The sequence below is a fragment of the Phyllostomus discolor genome, chromosome 13, assembly GCF_004126475.2.
Source record: "Phyllostomus discolor isolate MPI-MPIP mPhyDis1 chromosome 13, mPhyDis1.pri.v3, whole genome shotgun sequence".
Lineage (NCBI taxonomy): Eukaryota > Metazoa > Chordata > Mammalia > Chiroptera > Phyllostomidae > Phyllostomus > Phyllostomus discolor.
The window spans coordinates 43,833,919-43,856,525 of NC_040915.2; the positions used below are offsets into that span (position 1 = coordinate 43,833,919).

Genomic DNA, 22,607 nt, shown 5'->3' on the forward strand with positions numbered 1-22,607 from the left:
CCGTGCGCACTCCGCTGCGGCCTCTGGGCACCCGGCGCAGGCAGGCGGGTCTCCGGCCACACGCTGCCCGCCTGCAGGGGACCCACGGGGAGGCGGGAGGGTCCGTCGTGGGTGGCACCGCACGCTGCTCCCAGCTGCTGACCGACAGCTGGGCTGCCTCTCCCCGCACGTCCCCTCGCTTGGCCGGCGCAGCCCGAGGTCCCACAGGGCCCAGGGTGGTGGGTACAAGCCTCCGGTCGGAGGCCCAGGGCCCTGAGCTGGGCGTCTGAGACGAGGCAGCAGCAGCCCATGGGGGTCTCGGGCGTCTCCCTGAGCCGCCTCCCCAGGACGTGGGGGGGCCCTAGGAAACGCTGCGGGTTTCTGTCTCCACCACAAAGCACATCCTTGGTTGAGCAAACCCCCCTCTGGCTGGCGTCCCCGTCCCGTCCTCTGGGCACAGCTGGATGCCCAGTCTCTGGTGTTGCCTGGGCCGAGGCCTGGCTTTCCCCGATGTCCCACCCCCTCCCCCGCTGGCTCCCCGCTGCAGGATGCTGGCGGTGCGCCCTGGTCCCCAATGCCCCCCTGGGGGCCGAGCCGGCCGAGCCGCCCTGCCCTCGGACAGCAGTGGGGAACCTTCTCCCACAGAACTGCAGGTGAGGGCAGCCCCGGCGTCGGAGGTTGGGGGTTCGAGGGCTCAGCCGTCGTCTGCTTCCTTTGTAAACACCTGACTTTGCCCGATGGGCGGGGGTAGAGTGTGTTCATCGTCCTGCTTCTTCCCATGTCGACCGCTTTTCGAGAAGTGGGAGGGACTGGTGCTCTGCTGTGGATTCCAGATGCGGCCCAGCCCGGTTGCTGTCCTCCGGGCAGAGCGCCCGGTGCCTCCCTTCTCCCGGCTCCCAGGGCGCAGCCTGGCTCCCCGCACTCCCGGCCAGCAGGACAGGACCAGCGCTGGGGGCTCCCCAGCCTCCGCGGTGGGCAGGGGGTCAGCTGTGACTGAGCGTGACGAGCCGTGGCCGGTGACACGGGAATAGTCGAGCACGTGTTTTCATAACCGTCTCCCGGATGCGGAGCTGCAGGGGACGTGGCTGAGGTCCTTGCAGAGCCACGGGTGACCCCGGGACTAGGGGTCGACCCTCGGTGCCCCTCTGCTCCTCCGCCTTCCGCCCGAGGGAAGAGCCGGAGCCCTGGGCCCTCCTGGGCCTCTCGTCCTTCCGGCCCCACATTCGAGGGTCGGACGCAGGCCTCGCCCTGTCCCCTGTGTCACTCCACGGCCTCTGGTGGGCAGGACAGAGACGGTGACGCTGCCCCTTCCTCCCCCGAACTCCGACACGACCTTCTTCCCGCCTGCTGACCGGCTGGGTCAAGCTCTGGGGCACTGAGGTCGGATCCGTCCGGGGAAACCGACCGGACCGGGTGAGGGGGCGGGGGGAGGGGGTGGAGTGCCAGTGCCCCGGGGTCTGTTCTGTCCGGCCCGGCTGTGGGCTGTGGGCTGTGGGCTGTGAGCACACGGGCTCCCGTGCGGGGCCATCCCGGCCCCAGGTCGCACGAGGGCCCCGAGGCTCAGAGACGCCCCTCGTCTGCCTCCGGGTCACACAGCGTCCAGCGGCGGGCTTGCGATCGGACCCACACGCAGAGAAGCACACGGCCTGGTTCTCTCGATGCGGCGGGACCTCCCCGCTGGACGGGGCCAGCCCGGCCGCCTTCCTGGCGGTCCGTCTGCCGGGAGTCCCTTCCGGGCCCCGGCCGCCCGGCCCCTGGCCGCCCGGCGTCCTCTCGCGGTGCCCCGGCTCCCGCCCCGTGGGCAGAGCAGGCGGCTTTCCTCTGCTGCGGGAGGGAACCCCCCGCCCCGTGCTCAGCGGGGGGTGTGCTGTGTTGCACTTTCTCATTTTGTTCTAATGTATCTCCGAGGTGGTGTCTCAGCTGCCGAGGAGGTGGGGGTGGGCGGGGGGCTGGCAGGGGAAGTGCGCGCTGACTCACAGCCTGCCTGAGGTCTCCTACTACCGCACCTGCGACCACCGGCCGTGAGCGCTTCTGTGTCCGTGGCCTGAGCACTGACACCAGCCACGTGGCTCTGGAAGGGCCTCCTGGGACGGAGCCTTGGCCCCCGCCCCCCCCCCCCCCCCCCCGATTCCTGCAGGGCCCGGCGCCTCTCTTTCCTCACAGCTGCGTCCCTGAGCCCCGGGGGGGGGGGGGACCAGGACAGAGGGGCAGGGCTTGCAGTGCGTCTTCTCCGGGGTCCTCAGCCCCACCCGCGTGTCCATGGAGCATGGACTGACTCCCTGGTACCCAGCCGGTGGGGTTCAGGTGCCGGGGACGCAGCCCTGAGCGCAACAGGCAGAGGCCTCCGCCCTGGGGCGGCCCGGCTGTCTCCACACACACCGCCTCTGGGCCTGCTGGTGCTCGCCTCTGCCCGCCCCGGGAGACAGCAGGCCCCAGTGGGAAGAGCAGGGTGGCCCCATCTGCGCCCTAAGCTGCTCCTGGGCGCGTGTGTGTGGCCTGGAGGGACCCTCGATGGCCATACTCATCCAGGTGGTGGGGAGAGGCAGCCCCCCTCCCCCCTGCCGAGAACACCACCCCCGCCGGGAGGGAAGGGCTGGAGAAGCAGGTTTATTTTAGGGGTTTCTTGCTCCAGAGGAACTGAGCCCTTCCTTGCAGAGCTGGGGGTGGGGTGGGTGCAGGGCAGGGGGTGGTTGGGAGTGGGGTCCGGTGGGAGAGCGGGCGGGGAGGGTCCTGGCCTGGCTCCGGCTCCGAGGTGGTCACTTCCTTCCTGCTGCCCCAGCTCACGCAGGGAGGGGCGCTTCCTGCCATTGTTTCCAGGGAGGCCCCGCAGGGCCGCAGGCTCCCGGGGAGGAAGAGAGGGCTGACGGCTGGGGCCGGACCGCAGCAGCAGCGGCTGACACACACTTTCCGTCCCCACTGCCGGCGGCCCCGTCACCTGCGGAAGCTCGCTAACCCCTGTGCCGTCCCTCTCGCCCTCTCCTGGCCCCTCCAGTTAGACTCAGGGTACGGGGCGGACCCACCCTCTTTTTACATGCTCAGGCCCTCCCCCCACCCTCGTGATGAACCCGGGCCTCTTGGGGTCCCCTTCTTCTCCCCAAGAGCCTCCAGGAGCCCACTCCCGGGGCCGGGGCCACACGCCTCTGGCTTTGTTCCTGGTCCCCACTCGCGTCCCTCGCTGGGGTTCTCCCAAGGCTCTCGGATTGCCGTGGGGCACGGTGGTGTGTTTGCCGGGCCAGGCGGTGGGGGTCGGGGGTAGAGAGGAGGCCACAAGAGCATTGGGCTCAGGTGTGTTTTTAAAAGTCGATCCTTCCTGGCTGGCGTAGCTCAGTGGATTGAGCATGGGCTGTGAACCAAAGTGTCGCAGGTTCGATTCCCAGTCAGGGCACATGCCTGGGTTGCAGGCTACGACCCCCAGCAACCGCACATTGATGTTTCTCTCTCTCTATCTCCCTCCCTTCCCTCTCTAAAAATAAAATAAATAAAATCTTTAAAAAAATAAAATAAAAAAATAAAAGTCGACCCTAGGGGAACCGCGGAAGCATCGGGTGGACTTGGAGGGACCCGAGGAACCGTGGAGTCCGGCCTCCTCACGTGGCCTGTGGGAAAGCTGGGGCCCAGTCACAGGGGCTGCCTGTCCAGAGTCCCACGGCCAGCCGGTCAGCCTGGGTGCCCCCTGATGCGGGCTTCTGACGTCCAGTCTGATGTGTCCGTAGCTGAGGGAATGGCCGGAGGGCTGGGGGTGGGGGACCCGCAGAGGCCTGAGGGCCTGGGGTCGGAGGGGGGAAGAGGGGCCGGTCCCAGACGCCGCAACTGAGCTGAGCGTGGGGTCCCGGGGGACACCCCTGGCGGCAGGAGCCGACCGAGGCTTTGCAAGCTGAGGGTTCCGGGCGCTGGGACCCCCGCCGGGCAGGGGTCTTCACTGCTGGGCCCGAGCTTTGGGCAGGCCAGAGCCCACACGGCCGCGCACGGTGCTGGGGACTTCATTGAGCTTCTGCCGAGCGCCAGGCCGGAGACAGGCGTGTGCCGACGACAAGGAGAGCGAGCTCAGGGCCCGAGTCCGAGGTGCCTGCAGGGAGCTGGTGGCTGTGCACGCTCCGGGCAGCTGGTCTAAGGACGGCGGCAAAGCCCCTGTGGTCACCAGACGCCCCAGCGGCCACAGGCCAGGGGCCGCCGTCCACCAGGGTGGTCTGTTTAAACCCAGGATTCGCCGCCTCTTGTAATGAAGGGAGTGAGGAGCACCGTGGGGGCCTGGACCTCACTGCCCCGCGCTGGGTCACCGAGAACGGGGATCGCTCAGCCTGAGAGGGCCCAGCCTTGCCCTGCACTTGACCCCAGTCACTGGGAGGCGGCCTTGCCTTTCACCCTGAGACGTGCCGGGTGCCACTTTATGCAGAGGGCAAGGAGCTGGGAACTACGTGTTGCAAAACGGCTCTCAAGACCGAGGCCACCTGTGGAACCGTGGAGCACAGAACCAGGCCTGTGACGGTCCCGGTTCCACATGGAAAGATCCGGCGTCGCCTTCCAACTCCTCCTCCTCGGTGCAGGGCTGCCGGGGGAAGGTGGGGAGGTTGTGTTCTCTTCGGAGAGGCTGAGTCGCTGCAGGGCGAACGGGGGTGGGGGTCTGTATGTGCAGAAATCCCGTGTGGTTTCCCTTTCGGCCTTTTAACGTGACGTGTCCCCGTCACGGCAGAGGTCCTGGTGGGGAATGACAACCCAGACGTCGCTGCCATCGGGTGACTTGTGGGCTGCCTTGTTGCCCTTGGCTCTGGTTAGCACTGTGGGGGCCCCAGGTGGCCCGAGGTGGCCCCAGGACAGAGCTAACAAGAACCTGGGGTGCAGAGGCGGGAGACCACGGCCGGACCACTGGTGTGAGGCCGGAGCCTGTCCTTTTTGGCGCATCTTCCTCAGAGGCGAGAGGAAGTGGGGACACCAAGAAACCCGGGGCCAGCTCCCCGCCTTAAGGAAATCGGGCCAACATGTGGGCACGGCCATGGGCCCCTCCTCCCCATCTGGCCCCCAGCCCCGGGCTCGCCCATCCCCCCATGCCTGGCTGGGGACTTCCCGGCCTTCCCGTGGCGATGCTCAGGCTTCTACCCAGTTTCCAGGACAATCGAGGTGTGGTGGGTGCCGTGCCCACCGATCGGCGGTGGGTTTCAAACGGGCACCTCCCCTCCTGGCGTCCCCTGGCTGGTCCTCTGGGCCTGGCTCTGGAGGGCAGGGTCCCCGTGGGAGGAGGGGCCTGGAGTCCGGCGATTACTTGATGACCTGTCAGGCACCTTCCGCCGCCTGGGCTGTGTTTTGGGGGCTCCGTCTGGGCCCCCGCCTGCTCTCCCTCCGTGGGTCCCTCTTCCCTCCAGCAAACAGCGTCCCTTCCCGTCCCCATTCACGCTACAAACACCCTTGGGAACCCCGTCACGCTCGCCCGGGGCCTTCACGGTGAATCGGCTTATTCAGCTGCACCGAGATCTGGGCCACGTTGGTGAGGACGCGAGGAGATGGCCTCGGAGGGGGTGGGGGGGGGACACGGACATCCCTGCCGCCTGGGGGCGGCCCGGGACACACGCCGCTCTCCCGCCGCAAGGGGGCATCTGAGGCCGCGGGCGCGCTTTCGTGCGCCATGGAAGCCCCTGGCGAAGGCGGCCTAGATTCGGGCGGCTGCGACCGGAGGAGAGATGGCAAACGAGAACATGTGTGCAGAGCGCCTGGCACGTAGTAGGTGCTCAGCAGGCGAATGTTCCTTTCCCGACGTCCGAGCCGGCCTGGCGGGCCGTGGCACCCAGGGCTGGCAGCCCCCTGGGGCCGGGGGCGGTGCCCGCCGCGGGCAGAGTTCTGCTCCGAGTCTGTGTGGGACCGGGCCGAGAGGGGCAGGGCGGTTCTGGGACGTCAGGAAGGGCCTCTGGGACCCGGGACCTTGGCGCTTTGGAAGCAGAGCCCTGGTGCAGAGGAGGGTGTTTGAGGATGTACCTGCCCAGGTGCGGCGGCCAGGACCCTGGTGGCCTGGCTGCGCTGGCTTCCGGGCCCTGCAGGTGACAGAGGAACAGCCTGGTGGCCCAGGCCGATTGGCCCCGCCCTCCGGCGGAGGGTTCTCCCCCGCTCCGACCGTCCCCCTGAGCACCTGGGCTCGCACACCTGTGGGTCCCCATGGCCCTGCTTTGTTTTGTTTTTTAGCAACTCGAGTGAAATACGGTAATTCACACAGCGTGCCGTTCACCCGCCTGAAGTGTGCAGTTCGGGGGCATTTCAGGAATTCACAGGCGCGTGGGACGGTCACGAGGCTTTAGAACCTTGGCCTCGCCCCAGAAAGGAGCCCCGCCTCCCTGCGCTCTCACGCCCCGCCCCCCGCCCCCCAGCGGCCACTCACCTGCTGTCTGTCCGAGTGGATGTGCCCGCCCCCGACACTCCATACAAACAGAGCCACACCACCCTCGGCCTCTGTGTCTGGCGCCACGTTCTCGGGGTCTGTCCACGTGGCAGCCCGTGTCCGAGCTCCGCTCCTCCTTGTGGCTGCGTCGCAGTCCGCTGGATAGACGGACCGCGTCTGTGTATCCTTTACCCATCGGCAGACACGCACGTTTGGCGGCCGCGAGTGATGCTGCTGCGGACACGCGTGCACCGTCTTGGTGTGGGCCTGCATTCCGTCCGTCTCACGTGTGTGCCGAGGAAGGGACTGCAGGCCCCCACGGCGGCCCTACGTGGGACCCTGACGGGCTGCCAGACTTTTCCGTGGCGGCTGCACCTTCTGCACGCACATCGTTTTATAACGGTCACCTTGGACAGCTGGGTGGTACGGCCGTTTGAGCGGACTCCAGACCCGACGGCCCGGCCCGGTCAGATCCTGGCTGGCAGGTCCCCCTTGCCTCTCTGAGCCTCAGGCTGCGCACCTGTGAAATGGGCAAGCTGACACCTGCCTTGCCCAGCAGCCAGGGCTGGATGGAACCTGTAGGGGGCGCTGTGAGGGCAGCATCTGTCCTTTGTGGTCATCCCACAAACGGGGTTCTTCCCCCTCCTGTGGGCCAGAGCTCCCGGGAAGAGGACAGGGGTGTCTGACTTAAGGCAGGACCAGCGGCTAGAGATCCAGACAGGGTGGGGTGTCGGGGACCAGCCCAGAGGCCCCCTCGTCGGAGTAGGGGGACAGCGTGACATCGGAAAGCTGCTCCCTGTCAGGAGCAGGAATGGGTCAGAGAACAGCCAGCCAGACCACAGCCACAGCCCGAGGAGGGCCGGTGCGCCTCTTGAGTCCCCTGTGCTCTGGGGCTCGGCCCTGAGGTCTGCGGCCGGGCCCAGCCCTGCCCCGGCCTGACCTGCGTCTCGCCACCCTGGACCTTACTCGCCTGCCACCTTCCTGCCGTTCCCCAGACACACCAGGCACACTGGCCCGTGCTGTCCCCTGGGCTCCCCACCCCGTCTCTCCTGGTACACTCCTGCACACCCTTCAAAGCCCAACTGAAATGCCCCCTTTTCTTTTTTTTTAAGATTTTATTTTATTTATTTTTTAGAGAGGATAGGGAGGGAGGGGGAGAGAGAGAGAGAGAGAGAGAGAGAGAAACATCAATGTGCGGTTGCTGGGGGTCATGGCCTGCAACCCAGGCATGTGCCCTGACTGGGAATCGAACCTGCAACACTTTGGTTCACAGCCTGCACTCAATCCACTGAGCTACACCAGCCAGGGCTGAAATGCCCCCTTTTCTACAAAGTCTGCCCCATCAGGCAGTCAGCGGCGGGCTCCCTTCCGCTCCAGCCTCGCTCTGAGCCTCCTCCCTCTGCTGGCACCCCAGGCACGTGCCTGTGCCCCACCCTGGAGGGGAGGTCTCCCCAGGACACTGTAGCGGACAGCAGGGCTGGCCCCCAGGTCCCCTAAGCCCCCGCTTCTTTACCGCTGACCAGCCAGGTTGCCTCCCAGTGGCCCTCCCTTCCTGGAGGCGGGAAGTGGCCAGGTGAGCCGGGGGCAGAGGGTGCACTCCCTGCGAGAGCCCCGCACCTGCATCCAGGTGCCAGGCAGGAGTGGGCGGGGTGTCTGTCTCCCCGCCGCCCGCCTGCTGTGGCGCCGCGACCTGCTTTCCATGAGCGTGGGCCCGGGAGTCGGCCGGGCGCCGGCGGTGCCCGCTCCCGTGGAGTCCGGGCTCCGTCTCTGAGCTGATTAGCCTTTTGATCTCCATCAGGCGGCCGTGTCACCTCTGGTGTCCCCTCGGCCCGGCAGCTGGCCTGCGCATTGGGGACTTGTCCTCAGCGTCACCACAAAGGACCGCGGCCCGTGGGGGAAGAGGGATTAGGTTGGTTCCCATCTGCCTTCGGGCGCCTTCCCGGCCCTGTCCAGCTGTGCCTGCCACCCAGGGCCAGGCGGAGAGGCATAGGGGGCGAGCTGGGGAGCTGGGGACCTGGGGACCTGTCCGTCATCTGCACGTGAATGTCTTCGAGGCTATTTCTGGCCTCGCCATTATCCCAACGGCTTTGGGGGATAAATATAGACGCGGAGTGAAAAGCCCCGGTGGCAGGCAGGCAGGCAGGCAGGCAGGCAGCGCTGGGGAGCGAGGACGGTGCACGGCTATAAATAAGTCCGCTAAACACCTCCCCAGCCGCGCCGCGCGCGCAGAGAGGCAGGTTTCCTCGCCACGCACTGTGCCCGGGGGCCGCTGGTAGCGCGGGGAGAGGAGGGGTCTCAGGGAACGAGTGACCGAGGGTGCGGGAGTGTTGGGACCTCGCACAGAGAGGCGGGCGGCCCGCAGCAGCGGTTGCCCCTCAGCGCTGGCGGCAGCTCATAAAGGGGACCCCAGCAGGCGTCACGGGGACAGCTACGCGGAGGGACAGCGTGTCGTGCCGAGGCCGATGGCCCCAGTGCCGCGTCCTCTGCTTCCCCAGGCCGGGCTTCCGCTGCAGGGGGCGCCGCAGCCCAGGGCTGGGCCCACGTGAACCCGAAGCGGGGCTGCGGCCTTCCCAGGCCTCGCGCCTGCCTCCTTCTCGGCCGATGAGCTCTGTTTATCTTCTGGTTCCCGGTCCTCCGGCTCAGCAAGGCGGCCGCAGAGTGACCCCTGTAGAGGCTGGAGTCGCAGGGGAGGGAGCCCTGCGCCCTCTGCCCCGCCCCACCCTGCCTAGCCACGCCCCCTGCCTAGCCCCGCCCCCTACCCGCCCCACCCTCTGCCTCGCCTCCTCCCACGCAAGAGCAGACGCCTGGGGCTGGCGGTGAGCAGGGCGGTCGGTGGAAAAGGACAGAAGTGGGCAAGCCGGCACGGCTCTCCCCGTGTCTCTGCAGCGACCGTCACGTCACGGGCAGTGTCCGCCTGTGGTCGCCGTCCGCGGCCTCCTCGGACGAAGCCCAGGCGCGCCGCGCAGGCAGAGCGGCGGTCCTTAGTGCTGCACAGAAAATAGCGCCCCCGCCGGCCTGCTCGCCGCCCACAGATGGGCGTGGGCCGCCGTGGCCTGGGCGCGCGAGGCCAGCCGGGTGGCGGTGGAGGGGTCTGTGCCCCGGCTCCACAGGCGTCAGGGCTGCCAGGTCGAAGGCGACCCCAGGGCTACACTGGGTCCTGGAGCAGGGGGCACGAGTGGAGGTCGTCATTCAGCCCCCGTGGGGGCTCCGAGCGGAAGGCTGCACAGACGGGTCCCGTCTGGCCTCCACTCTCAGGATCTCACTGGTCACCAGAGGGGACAGAATCCATAGACAGATGTGATGCCCGGGGCTCGTGCCCAGCCCTGGGGAATGCGGCGGCGGGGGGGGTGGGGCATCTGTCTGTGGGGCCAGGAGCCCACGGAGGAGGGGCTTGGGGAGCCGCCGCTGGAGCTGGACCCTGCAGCTCTAACGGGAGAGCCGGGGGGCGGGGCTGAGGGGAAAGGCCCTGCCTACCACCGCGGGAGCAGCCTGCGCGGAGGCGCAGAGGCAGGAGGACCCTGTGCCCCGTCTGCCTGGGGTCTGGTGCTGGGAAGACGGGTGAGCCGGGGCGAGGAGCCGCCCGGGGTGCCCCGCGCGCCCGTTAAGGAGTGGGTGTCGTCAGAAAAGCCGAGGGGGAGTGCGGAGGATCTCACGGCTCCGACGCTTGTCTTAGAAAAGGCTTCTCCAGTCTCCTGTGTGGCTGGCAGGTGGGAGGCGGGGCCGGGGTGGGGGGCTAGGGGGCAGGCCGGCGGCCACGTCCCAGTCTCGCTGTGTGGGGCTCCCCAAGTGCATGCTGTTTCTCGCTGAGCCTGTGGGATCAGGAGGAGAAACTGGGACCGTCAAGGTGGCCGCACCTGGCCGGCCGGGTGGAGGTGGGGAGGCCTGTGTTCGGCTCCCCTGGTCACCAGAGGGTGACCTTGTCTAGCAGGCTCGGTCGCTGCCAGTAGCCCAGGTCCCGAGCCAAGACAAGTGATTCCCAGGGGGCTTCACCTGCGGCCTGGGGTCCCCTCTCAAGCCCCCCTGCCCCGCCCCCGACTCCTTGGGCTGTGAAAGGGGTGGGCCCAGCCTCTCAGCCGCTTCCCGGCCGCCCCCAGAGGCGTGGTGGCTGGGCGTCCTGAGACAGAAGTGACCTGGAAAGCGTCGTGCGATGGAAAGATAAACACGCCTGCCTCAGTGAGCCGCGGAGCCCAGAGGCGGCTGCGGCCGTGTAAATATTTTCGTGTGCTCCCCACTCCGGGGGTGTCGCCGAGATATGCAGAACAAAGGACAGATTGTCCCTGGTCTGGCCCTCGGGGACAGGCGTGATATTTACGGAGGGCCGTGTGCATCAGAAGTCCCAAGACCCCGCTCTGGGGTTCGGGCACCCATGCAGACGGCCAAGGTCACACAGCCAGGAGGCCGAGTGCCGGCCCCTCCGGTCCGAGTCCTTTGCTTCTCGACTGGGCGCAGAGGAAAACGGTTCCTTGACTCAGCAGTTCCGACACGGAACTCGGCGGCTCCCCCTGCAAGCGGTTCTCCAGGTCTCTGGGGACGCCACCCGGGTGTCCGACGAGCCCGGAGCTGGTGCAGACCCCACGGGAGGGAGGGAGCGTGGGGGCTCAGTGCCACCAGACTACCCCCCCACACTTCAGACGCTGGTCACAGGTCCCCCAGCCACCCACACTCGCCGGAGCACGCGCGGAAGTCAGGGACCCGTTCCCTCATGTTCCTGGGTTATTACGAGGGACGTGAGACCGACACTGAGAGGTGCACGGCCGGGGGAGGCCGCGCCCAGGGCGAGGTCGGGAGGGTCCCGACGGCTGGAGCTCTCTCTGTCCCCGGGGACTCCGGGTGCACAGCCTCAGGTGCACCCTGCAGCCCCGAAGCTCCTGAGCCCCCGTGGTTTACAGTCTTAGTGGAGGTTTTGCTGGTGATTCACTCTGACCCCAGCCCCCTCCCTCCTGGAGGCGGGGGTGGGGCCAACAGTCCCAGCCTCCTCTAACCGTGCTCGGCCCTCCTGGGGTGACCAGCCGCAGTCCTGGAACTCTCCGGCCAGGGTGCTCAGCCCCCACCGTCTCATCCGCTTACGGAAAGACACTCTTATCTCTCAGGAAATTATAAGGGTTTTAGCAGCTCCGTGCCAGGAGCCGGGAGCTGGAGACCGAATATATATTTCTTATCATGTCCCAGCATTACTCAGGGACACGGACACTGTGGGGGCTGGGGGAGGGGCTCCGGGGCGGAGCCTGGTCTCGACCCTGGGGCTGCACTCCGGTTGCCCTGGGCCCCTCTGTGGTCTGTCCTGGCATCTGTGGAAGTCGCTTCCTTCCCGCCCGGGCAGATGGAGGGCTCGGCCCGTCTCTGTCTGCCGTGTCCCCTGCCCCGCTGAAGGGCGGGCCTCCCAGGCGGACTCGCCCCGGTCCAGACCCCTCCCTCACCAGCCTCCCACCACCGCCCGCCCGAGCCAGCGGGACGGGGCAGGGGCCCGAAGGCAGGTCAGAACCAGGCGGCAGTCCCTGAGCCCTGGAGGGAGACAACAGCTTTGGGCCTGGCCAGCAGCGGGCTCTGCAGACTCAGACCGGTGCCGGCGCCCCTGCGAGCCTCATCAGTTACCCTCTGCGAAATAGGGGATGTGGGGGAGGGGAAATGCGCCCTCCCTGTCCCCTTAGTTCTCCCGACTGTTCTAATAATCAGACTGACACGGGACAGGTGCCCAGAACGTGCCCGAGTTCACTACGTCCGTACGCGTGCGGCCCCGGGACGCATCGGGCAGGTGAAGCGTGTTTCCGTCTTGAGCTAAGGAGAAGGGGCAAGGTGGGGGCCACAGAGGGTCCCCCTTAGAATCACAGCGTGTCGGCCTCCTAGGCTGCCCTGAGGATGGAACAAAACCAGCTGGAGCAGGAGGGCTCGGTACGTGGCCTTCCTTGCCTGTGTCAGCTGCCCTTTGGGGGAGGTGGTGGGGAAACTGAGGCTGGGGGGGCCGTGACCGTGGGGAGGGCCGCAGAGCCAGTGCCTGCTGGGGGGCCTGTGCTTTTCCCTAAGAGCGGTGGCCCATCTGCCCCGCCTGGGGTCGGGGGGTTGCTGCAGGTGGCTGGGGGCATCAGAGGGGTCTCTGGTCAGAGGTCAGGTTCTAGCTGGATGACCTTGAACAAGCCACCCTGGCCCCGGTGTCCTGTCTGCCCACACAGGCCAGTGTCCGCGCGGTGTCCAGTGGCTGGCGTCGGGCCGGCACCCAGAGGTTTGGGGAGACCATTAGGAGCCTTCTCTCTCTTCGTCACGTCTTTCCTTCGGTCTGCAGTCCCCGAGCCCCGGATCAGGGAGCCCTCCTACCTCTCTGGGATCGAGGGGGAGGGGCCTGCGCCCCGGGTTTGGGGAGTGTGTGGCCAACTCCCCCCAGACCACCCGCCGTCCTGTTGGGCAGGGCCTGTGGAGGGTGGAGGCTGTCCTGCCCACCCTGAGCTGGTTTTGAGAGCAGATGGGAAGCCGTGGTGTGTCCGTGCACAGGGCGGGGTGAGCCAGGGACCCCATGTGTCCGAGGTCTCCGTGTGTCCGAGGTCTCCGTGTGTCCAAAGCCGCTAGCGAGGGCGGGTCAGAGCCCAGGTGGAGGTGCACCTGAGGGATCAGAAGCTGAGGACAGGGGCGCACAGCTCAGCCTTGGTCTCGTCTCGCCCTGACCGTCTCGTCCCCTCGAGCAAAGGGGCTGGGAATCCCGGGCGAGGCTGCCGTCGGCCGTGCGTTTGGAGAACAGGGTCTTTCGCCTGAAAGGCACTGCTTGGCTGAGCTCCCCACAGGCCCCCCTGCACCCCGGCAGGCTCTCCGATCCTGAGGTCGAAGCCGGGGTCGCAGGGAAGACGCCACCCCCTCCAGGTGGGGCTGCCTTGACCTCCCCGGAAGTGTAAGCACAGGTCACCGCCGACAGGGGGCCTTTCCCGGCTGAGCCACCCAACTGCAGGGCCCTCGGGTTCCCATACCAGCGAGAGGGCAGGAGGCAGGGGAGCCGCTCCTGCAGTGACTGTCCCCAGAAGGGCAGCTTCTCCCCCTCGTCGGCCCTACCGGGTGGGGCGGTAGTGGAGGACCCGTGGGAGAAGGGGCTGTGCCTCCCCAGGGCTCCTCAAAGTGAGGGGGAGCGGGGAGCCGCCCAGAGAGGAGGTCCCGGCAGAACCCGGGACCGTCGGGCTGGGGGAGACCGGGGTGCCTCGGCCAGGCTCCCGCAGGCTCCGGGGGAAGGTGCCTGCACCGGTGTGGCCCGCCTGGGGACTGCAGTGGTGTGTGCCTGGCACTCCTGCACTCGGACCCTGGGCGGTGCCCCCCACGCCCCCGCCCGCCTCTGCAGGGGGCGGCTCGCCAGCCCCGAGGGCCACCCTCCACCCTGTGGGCAGAGGTTGGATTTATGGACTTGATACCTTCCCTCCTACCCACCCCCGGCTGTTGTGGTGGGACCGCAGTGGAGAAAATGGCAAAGCTCCGTGGGGTTTTATTACCCGAGACACGGCGGCGGCGCTCTCAGCACGGCCTCGGGCGGTGTCCGCCGGGTGGTCCCCGGCTCCTGCAGTCACGTGTCACTCTGGTGCTCCGAGAAATCATCCCCGAAGGCAGTGGCGGCCGGGTGGGCGGCCGTTGTGCTGTGGAGTCAGGCACCTGGGCCGGCGTCAGGACCCAGGGAGGAGATGCTCCCTGCGGTCTCCGCCAGGCCCCCTGCAGCTGCTCGTCTGGTGGGTCAGCGTCGGGTCAGCGTCAGGTCAGCGAGGGGCCGACCTTGCGCACCCCGGCTCCTCCCAAGACGCCTGCAGCCACTCGCCACGCCACACCCACCAGTGCGTCCTCCTGCCCCCAGGCGCTGGGCTGGGGGGTCTGCGGGAACTTGGAGGTCTGATGGGGGTTCTGTGACACGTTGGAGCAGCCGCTGGCATTGACTGGGTGCTTGCTCTGCTCGGAGCCCTGTGCCAGGTGCTTCGCAGCCTCACGGTACCTTACTTCGTCTTTGCAACGCTCCCAGGAATCCAGCCTCGTCTTATAGACCAGGAAGCGCTGAGGTGACTGGGCTGGGCCGGCCTTCGACCCCTTTTGGGGGGACCCAGCTGCCCTGCCGGTGGTCCCTGGGAGCTGGGGCTGGGGCCCAGCCAAGCCACTGTCAGAGTCCTTTTTTTTTAAAGATTTTATTTATTTATTTTTAGAGAGAGGGGGAGGGAGGGGGAAGAGAGGGAGAGGAACACTGATGTGTGAGAACGTCAGTTGGTTGCCTCTCATGTGCCCCAGCCAGGGACCCGGCCTGCACAACCCAGGTTTGTGCCCTGACTGGGAATTGAACCGGCGACCCTTTCAGTCCACAGGCTGGCGCTCAGCCCACTGAGCCTCAGCAGCCAGGGCGCCGCAGTCAGACTCTCGACGCAGGGCCACGGGCAGAAGCGTGCGTGGCGCGTTTGGGGAGCTAACGAGAGCGGAGAGGTGGCCGGAGATGACGGAGTCGGAGCTCTGTCCCGAAGGGCTCGTCGTCATGGTGAAGACTCTGCACTTGACCCTCGGCGTGAAGGGGGTCGCCGGAGGGTCTGAGGTACAGGAGGGAGGGACGTATTCTTACTGGCACCTGCATTTGCCAGTGCTCCCTTGGCTGCCCCGTGGAGCCCGGCGTGCACTCGGGGGGCCATGGAGGAATTCTGCGTGGCAGCAGCCTCAGGGGTGCGTTCACGAAGAGGTTTGTCCTTCAGAAAGTTGTGTGGGGGGGAGTGAGAGGCTGCTGAGAACAGGCCGAGAGCAGCTTGCACTTGAGGGGCCCGCCCGGAATCCCCGCCAGCGCACAGGGCCCCCACACCTGGCTGCTGCCGGGTGTGGCCCTCAGGTGCCCCTCCCCCCACAAAAGACATCGTTAAGTGGAGCCTGGACACGGGGCTGTCCCTTCCCCCCGGTGCCCTAGCCCGGCTCTGAGGCAGTTAACCGCACCCGTGGGTGCTGACCGACGCAGCTGGGCTGAGCGGAACTGAGACCTTGGGCCTGACCTTGGAGGCCGTGGAGAGGAACCAGGCCGGTCCAGCTGCGCCCTGGGCCTCTCCCAAGGGCCTCCCCCGAGGGACCTCCCTCTCCAGCGTTCTGAGGCTTGAGTCGTCCAGACGTTAGGGGCGGGGATCCGCCCTTCCCAAAGCGGGCCACGGTCCCTCAGTCCCTCTCTCTGCCTTCCTCTTTCCTTCCCTCCTCCCTCCCCTCCTTCCTTCCTTCCTCCTTCTGCTGACACTTTAGGGAACGGTGAGTGCCCAGTCTGGTCCTGGGGCCGCAAGACCAGGGCGTGGCTCCCCTCCCAGCTGTGTGGCCTGGAGCAAACCGCTAACCTCTCTGTGCTTCAGTTTCCTCCTATCTAGAGTGGGGACCAAAAGGATTAAATTGGCTAATTCCCCACAGTGGGCCTCGCGGGCCTGCAGAACCCCCCACCCCCCCGGCCTCCAGGACCCTGACCTTCAGGCCCGGACAGTGATTCATGCTGCGCGTCCTTCTGTGAGCTGCCGGGGACCAGTGGCCCTGGCTCCTCTCTGAAGGGATGTGCCTGCGTGTCTGGGAGACTCGAAGGACATTTGTCACCGCCTGTCAACTTTGGCCACGTCCCAGTCCTGCGCTAACCGTGTGCCTACGTCATCTTGTATAGTCCTCAAGAAAGCCGACGTCACCCCCATTTTGTAGAAGAGAAAACGGGGGTTCAGAGGCGTGGCGGAGCTCGGCAAGGCCCCTGGCCGAGAGCGACAGGGCCGGGGCCGGGGCTGGGGCCGGGGCACCCTCCTGGGGGCCGCCTCTCTGCAGCCAGGAGCAGCGGGGAGGTGCCTGCTGGCCGCGGTCCCTGGGGCTGTGGGTTTCTCCTTCCTGCCCACGGCCACCCGACCCGGCCCCGGTGGCCGTCCCTGCGTCTGTCTGACTGCAGGACGGTCAGAGAGGACCTCTGCAGAAACCGAAATGAACGGAGGAAGCGAGTCCTTCAATATCAGGGACACGCCCCCCCAGGCAGCGGGCACGGCACGTGCAAAGGCCCCGAGGCACCGTCTGGGCCTCCGCCTGCCCTTGGGCGTCTGGTGGGTCACCAGAGACATGGGTGGCCCTGACCGGTGCTGCTGCTGGCCACCTGGAGGAGCCCTCCCCGAAGGTCCCCGGCGTTCCCGCGTGGTGAGGGGTCCCGGGGCTGCTGAGCTGTGCATCAGGCATTGACGTTTGTCTGAGGACAGATGGGGGAGCTTCTAAGAGGTGTTGTCGGCCCTCCCTGTACCTTCACGTGGCCTTTTGGAGGGTGCAAATCTTCTCGTATTCCCCTCTGTACTCGTTCGTGCCGACTCCCCATTCCTCCCGGCCCCGGCCTCCCGTGGGCAACCTCTCCTCTCCCTCCTGGCCCTGAACTCGCCCGTCTGGGGGCCTCCCGGCAGAGGACTCACGCTCTCTGTCCGTCCTCCTGCATCCGTCTTCTCTCACTGAGTGTGAGGCTTTCAGGGTCCGTCCGTGCCGCTGGGGGCGGACACCCTAGAAACACGGAGGGGGGGCTGCCAGCACGCTGCCCGCCCCTGCCCCAGCAGCTGCAGGGGAACAGAAGAGAAAGGGAGGCCCAGTCCCGGGCAAAGTGGCTCAGCCGCCCCTGTGCTCAAAGGCCCGGGCTGCTCGGTGCCGGGCTCCCCCAGTTCGCATTTCTCCATGTGGGCGCGCCTTTGCATCAGGGCTCCCCCACCCCATCCCATCCCATCCTCTGCAATGCATGTCGCCTGTGTGTCCTGGGCTGTGTGCTTAGGACCTCCAGAAAAGAGGGGGGCTGAGCCTCTCTTTTCTCATTTGTGAAATGGGTCCGGCTCGCTCACTCTCGGGTTATCTATCTGTGGCCCCGGGAAGCCGGCTGCCGGTAGCCAGCCCGGAGCCGGCCCTGGTATGCCGGGCCGACTGGGGGAGGGCAGGCGGGGGAGGAGCGCGTCTGAGCCCACGACCTTTTATTTATTAATTACCGGGGGGACTCGGATGCACCCGGACTTCAGGGGAGCTGACAGGTCACGTGGTCTCTTGTAAAGCACAGGGTTGGTAATCCACTTAAAAAAACATTTTCTCTTTCGTCTTTTTAATTTGATGGAGGAAATCATTAGCTGGGAAATTGGTGGAGCTGATTTATTCCCGTTTTGGGGGCTGGGGGTGGGGGAGAGAAAAATCTGGTCTAATTGCCGCTTGTTCCAGAAACGCGGCTGCACGGGAGCCCCGTCGGCACCCAGGTGGGCGGCCGTGACGTCAGCAGCGGCGGCACACACCCAGCGGACCCGCCGGGGCCCCGGTGCGCACCCAGGTGGGGGCCCCCGGCGCAGGCCCTCGCTCCCAGGGACACGGGACGGGGCTCCGTCTGGGAACACGGACTCCGTGCCTCTGGGGCCTCGTCCGGTTCCCAGGGGCGGCGACCGGGTTCACCCTAAAAATAGCCAAATGTGCAAACAGCTTCAACGTGCACATGTTTTTCGTATCCAGAGGCCGACTTATATTTCAAGGTGCAGCTGTCTTCCAGCCTCCTGGTCTGTCCGTTTTCCCAGAACGGGGAGGAGCTCCGGGTGGTCCGGGCTGTCCTGGGGTTGCCGTCTTCCGGCACCCCCGCTGAGGTCAGGCGGGGCTCCTGCCCGCTCCGTGGCCGCCTCTGCCCCGGGGCACCCCAGTCTGGCCAGGGCGAGGCGCCCCGAGGGCCCCCCGCTCCACAGGGTGGCCCAGCTGCAGCGCTGACGACCCTGCAGGCTCCGGTGTGTGCGGAGGGTTCGCCCGGCTCTGATTTCCCAAGCTCCCCTGGCCTAGAAACATGAGTAAATGAGTTTTCGGAGAGCAGGAGGCTATAAATAGCCAGGCAGGATGTGGAGAGGTGAAAGGCCGGGGACCGCCAAGGTTGTGGGCCCCGCTCCGAGCCCAGGCTGCACCAGGGCCTGCCCGCCCACCCCCCTGGGTGCCAGGCCCCCAGCTCTGCAGCAGAGCCCCGGCGTCCCCGGCCCTCGCCCACCTCCGCTGTCCTCACCGCCACACCCCACACGGGGCCTCCGCGAGGCTCTGAGACACAGTGCTCCCTCTGCCCAGCTGGGGACTCTGTGTCCATGCAGCAGGCCTTCCACAAGTGTGCTATGTCTGGGCGGGGGACACCCACCATCAGTTGGGGTGCTGGGTGTGTTTGCCCCTCTGGACGGGGGGCCCACCCGGGACTCCAGGGTAGGAGGGGTCTGAAGCCTTGGGACAGGCCCAGACCCTTGGGTACTAACCTCTGTGAAGTCTTCATTCATGCATGCATTCATTCATTCATTCATTCGTGCGTTCGTTCATTCTCGAGTCCGTTCATTCACTCAGGAGTTGCGCTCCGCGCCCGAGGGCCCAGCAGGGAACGCAGCCCGCCCGGGCTGAGTGAAATGAGCCAGACCCAGAGAGACAGAGGCCGTGCGATTCCACTTAGACGCGGTGCCCCGGGGAGCCACGCGCACAGACACAGAGAGGAGCAGTGGGGGCTGGGAGCGCGTTTCCGTTCGGGGAGATGAAAGTTCTGGAAACGGGGGTGGGGGGCGATGGCGGAACAGCCACGCGAGCGTACTCCCCACCGCCGCACCCCCCTCCGCCGTGGTCGGGACGGGCACGTTTGAGGTGTGTGTGCCACCGCACAACTTAACAATGAAAAGGAAAGAGGAAAGAAAGGCCCCGAGCGCGTTAGGTGAGGGTCAGCGCTGTGAAGGCGAGGAGGAAGGGCGGGAGGGGGCCAGGGTGGGGGTTCGGCCTGAAGTGGGGGGCAGAGGCCTCAGAGAGCGGGGCCCACAGCAGAGGCTGCAGGAGGGGGGCGCCCCTGGGCAGAGGGGACACGGGGATGCCGCCCGAGGCAGGACATTCTGCAGGTGTGGCAGGGGCCCCTGGGCTGTCCGTTGAGGGCAGGCATGGGGGGGCGGGGCATGAGACTGGGCAGCAGCTCCCTGCTGAGGGGGGCGCGGCCCCCCCTGAGCTCACAGCAGGCCAGGGCTCCGGGGCTCCTGGGGACGTGTGTAGGTTTCCCTGGAGTCCTCAGCTGCCGCTTCCCGGTCCTCTGGGCCGGGCTGGGGTGGTGGGGTGACGGGGCAGGACGGCTCGACCAGGGTTCAGCTCCTGCTCTGAAGCCACACAGCTCCCTGGAAGCAGGCCCTGTCCCCTGGGCCCTGGCTGGGGGTGGGGTGTCGAGGTCCCCCCACCTGGGCCTGCCTCAGAGTTGCCTCTCGGGGGGTGGGTGCAGGCCAAGCTGGGCACCGGGGTGCAGGCTTCAGCCCCACCTCTGTGCCTGCCCTGCCGCCCCCATCTGTGCACCCGCAGAGGGGGAGGGTCAGGCTCCAGAGTAGACCCTCTGGGCCGGAGGAGCGCCACCCGCTGCGTACATGTGGGAAGGTCACCCTGAGCACCGCCCCACGTCCCAGCCTGGGCCCGAGCACCCTCTGCACACCCCCCTCCCACCCCGGGCCCCGCTGTCACTCGAGGAAGGGGGCGGGTCTGTCCCACCCCCGGGGCTCCCGCCCAGACATTCCAGGGATGGCCTCCGGAGTTGCTGGGGGAGACGGCGGGAGACGGGGTTCTAGAACAGGTGCCTGGGGCCGGTCGGGGCGGGAGGACGGTCCGTGGTCCAGGGACCCCCGTCGCCATGGAGTCCCCCGAGCCCACGCCCCAGCCGGAGTCCGACCTGTTTCCTGAGAGCCCGACCGCCCGTCCTCTGTCCTTCTAGAGCGGGGCCTCGGGGGCCAGGCCGCCCGCAGAAGCCCGCCCCACTGCCCGGGCACCGCGGGTAAGTGGGGCGCGGAGGAGGTGAAGGGGCAGGACCCAGGGGCCGGGAGCGTTGTTGAGGGCCCCCGCGCCCCTCGTTTCCGTGTCATCGAGTCCTCAGAGCCCCTCTGTTCTCGAGGGTCACCACTAACCCCCCACGGCTACGTCATTTTAAGTGGAAGTGAAATAAAATTCACAACCGCGTTTCCCAGGCGCACGGGTCCTCTTTCAGGGGCTCAGGAGCCACGTGGGGTGAGCGGCGGCCGCACCGGCCAGCGCAGGCCCAGAGCAGGTCCGTCACCCTGGAAAGCTCTGTGGGACGGCGTCAGGCCCATCCCCAAAGGAGCCCCATGAGGCCGGGGCTGTTGCCCCGTTTTACAGATGGAGAAGCGGAGGCCCAGAGGGTGGAAATGACTCACTGGTCGTGCAGCCCGTGAGGGTCAGAGGGCACCATGGGTCGGGGGGTCTCAGAGGGTGGGTGGTGTGGGCGTGTCCAGCTGCCCGGCTGCTTCTCTGGACAGAGGGGACTGAGACCCCACTTCGAGGCCACCGCACGCTCTGGGACCTCTGGCTGCTCCGGGAGCCCTCCCGCGCCCCGTGGCCTGGCGGTCGTCAGAGGGGAGGCGGCGGGCGTGGCTGCTCACAGGGACAGGGCCTCCGCTGGGGCCACGGGAACGTTCTGGAACCAGAGGGAGGTGGCGGTGGCACAGCCTCGTGGGTGTGCCGGGTGCCGCGGCCGTGCTCACCGTCAGGCGGTGGAAGCGGGGACTGACTATGTTCCCGCACTCGGGGAGAGAGGGGCGGGGCTGCTGGCCGGGCAGGGCACATAGGCAGACTCTCGATGGAGCGAGTTCAAGTTCACCGTCAGCGGAATGTTTTCCCAGCGACGCATCGCGGGGAGAGTGAGGGCAGGGCCACGGCGTCGGCGTTTCCGAGGCTGGGCTTCCGCCGGGGCCTGCGCTGCCGCTGTGCCGGCTGCAGGCCCCCCCAGGCCTGTGTCCTGCTGCGCCCGTTCCCCGAGGGATGGGCCTTGTCCCTGTCCCTTCCTGTCCCCAGCCGTTACCGTGTCCCCGTGCCCGGGAGTGCCGGCTGGGAGGCAGTGGGTTTGTCCCAGAGATGCACCCCCCAACTCGCCTCTGCCACGGGGTCTCCAGGAGGAGAAACTGAGGCCCCAACCCAGGTCTGCCGGCTCTCTCCCCAGCCCCGTTTCTGCTGCCTGGGGTGTGAGCTGGGCCCGGTGGTCATGGCCAGTCCTGCAGCCGCGGTTGTGGCCAGCGGCAGCGGCAGGCAGATGGGACTGCGGGGGCCCCAGCTGGGCAGCACCTGGGAGCGCCATCCACCTGGGGAGCCCCAAGTGGCCGGGAGAGCTCACACCGTGCTCCTCCCCTCCCTGCACAGGTGGCTCTGGGCATTGGAGCCCCCATGTAGGTGGGCACCCCCTTATTCCTGCGGGTGGCCAGTGTGGCTGGACCCCGTGGGGAATTGCGACTTGGGGTCCAGCCACGCTGATTTTCAGAAGCAGGGAGACAGGTGGAGGTCCGCAGTGTTGGGGACACCTGGGCCCTGGCCTTCCCAGGCCGTGGTCATGGGGGGCCCTCGGGAGCAGGATGGAGTCAGGAGCCGGCACCGAACCCTGGGTGGTGTCCCCGCCCCCGGGGCAGGGAGCTGCTCTGGGCTCCAGAGGGTCCCCCGGCCCCTCCCAACCTGGCCCAGAGGCCTGGTTCGGGGGAGGCTGCTCGGGGAGGTGGGTGGGGACAGCTCCTCTGTGGCCCCCCCCTCCTCCGGCACACGGATCCGCCGCGCTTTGGGCTGCGCCAGCGGCTCCCCCTCTCCATGGCAACTCCGCTCAGTGGTCCCGGCGGCGGAGAGAGAATCGACTCTCCCTCTCCCCTCCCTCCCTCTCCCCTCCCCGCCCTCCGGGCCTCCCTCCCTCCCTCCTGCATCCCTGCCTGGCGGTTCATAGCTCCTCCATCCCGAAGGTCCCTCGGTCTGTCCATCCTGTCCGTGGGGGGGAGGGGACCTCTGTGCCGGGGGTGGCGCCCTGAGCCCGTGGGCATGGACGTGGAGGACCTGCGGGCACCCGGGGGGCGGCCCGACCCCTGCGACTCGGGGCTCCCGGCGGCTCAGACACTTTGTGCTCACTCGGCCCCCCTGGACGCTTTCTTCCTGAAAGGTAATTTTCTGCTCGGACTGTCACAGCCGGAGGACGGCTGATCAGGCGGGAGGGCTCTGTCCTGGCCGTGTGGGCTGTTGGCTTCCTCTGGGGAGTGGGGCTGGAGGGAGAGGCGGGGGGAGGCCAGGTTTGGGGGCTGGGGGTCTCCCCACTGGGGGCAGCCGTGCTTGGGGGGTCGTGGTCGGAGCCTGTCCATTTCCTGAGTAACTGCTGCTTGGCAGGATGGTGCACCTCCCTGGGCCGTGGGGTTCGGGGGGGGCCCATCTAGAGGCTGGCACATGTGCCCCAGACGGGCCGGGCTTGGGGGCGCAGGGGCACAGGGCCCCCTGTCTCTCCCCTCCTCACCTGACAGTGGGGCTCGGTGGTGGGACTGTTTTGTCC

The 22,607-nt window shown here is 67.4% G+C and overlaps 1 protein-coding gene across 1 annotated transcript in view; it reads left to right on the plus strand.

Annotated features, from left to right (window-relative positions):
* The first annotated feature begins 522 nt into the window (after nucleotides 1–522).
* Nucleotides 523–22,607, plus strand: part of PITPNM2 (phosphatidylinositol transfer protein membrane associated 2) — a 79,011-nt gene continuing 56,926 nt past the window's right edge. The window contains exon 1 of the mRNA XM_028528548.2: nucleotides 523–633. The gene's annotated coding sequence lies outside the window, so the exon portion shown is untranslated. The remainder of the gene's footprint in view (nucleotides 634–22,607) is intronic.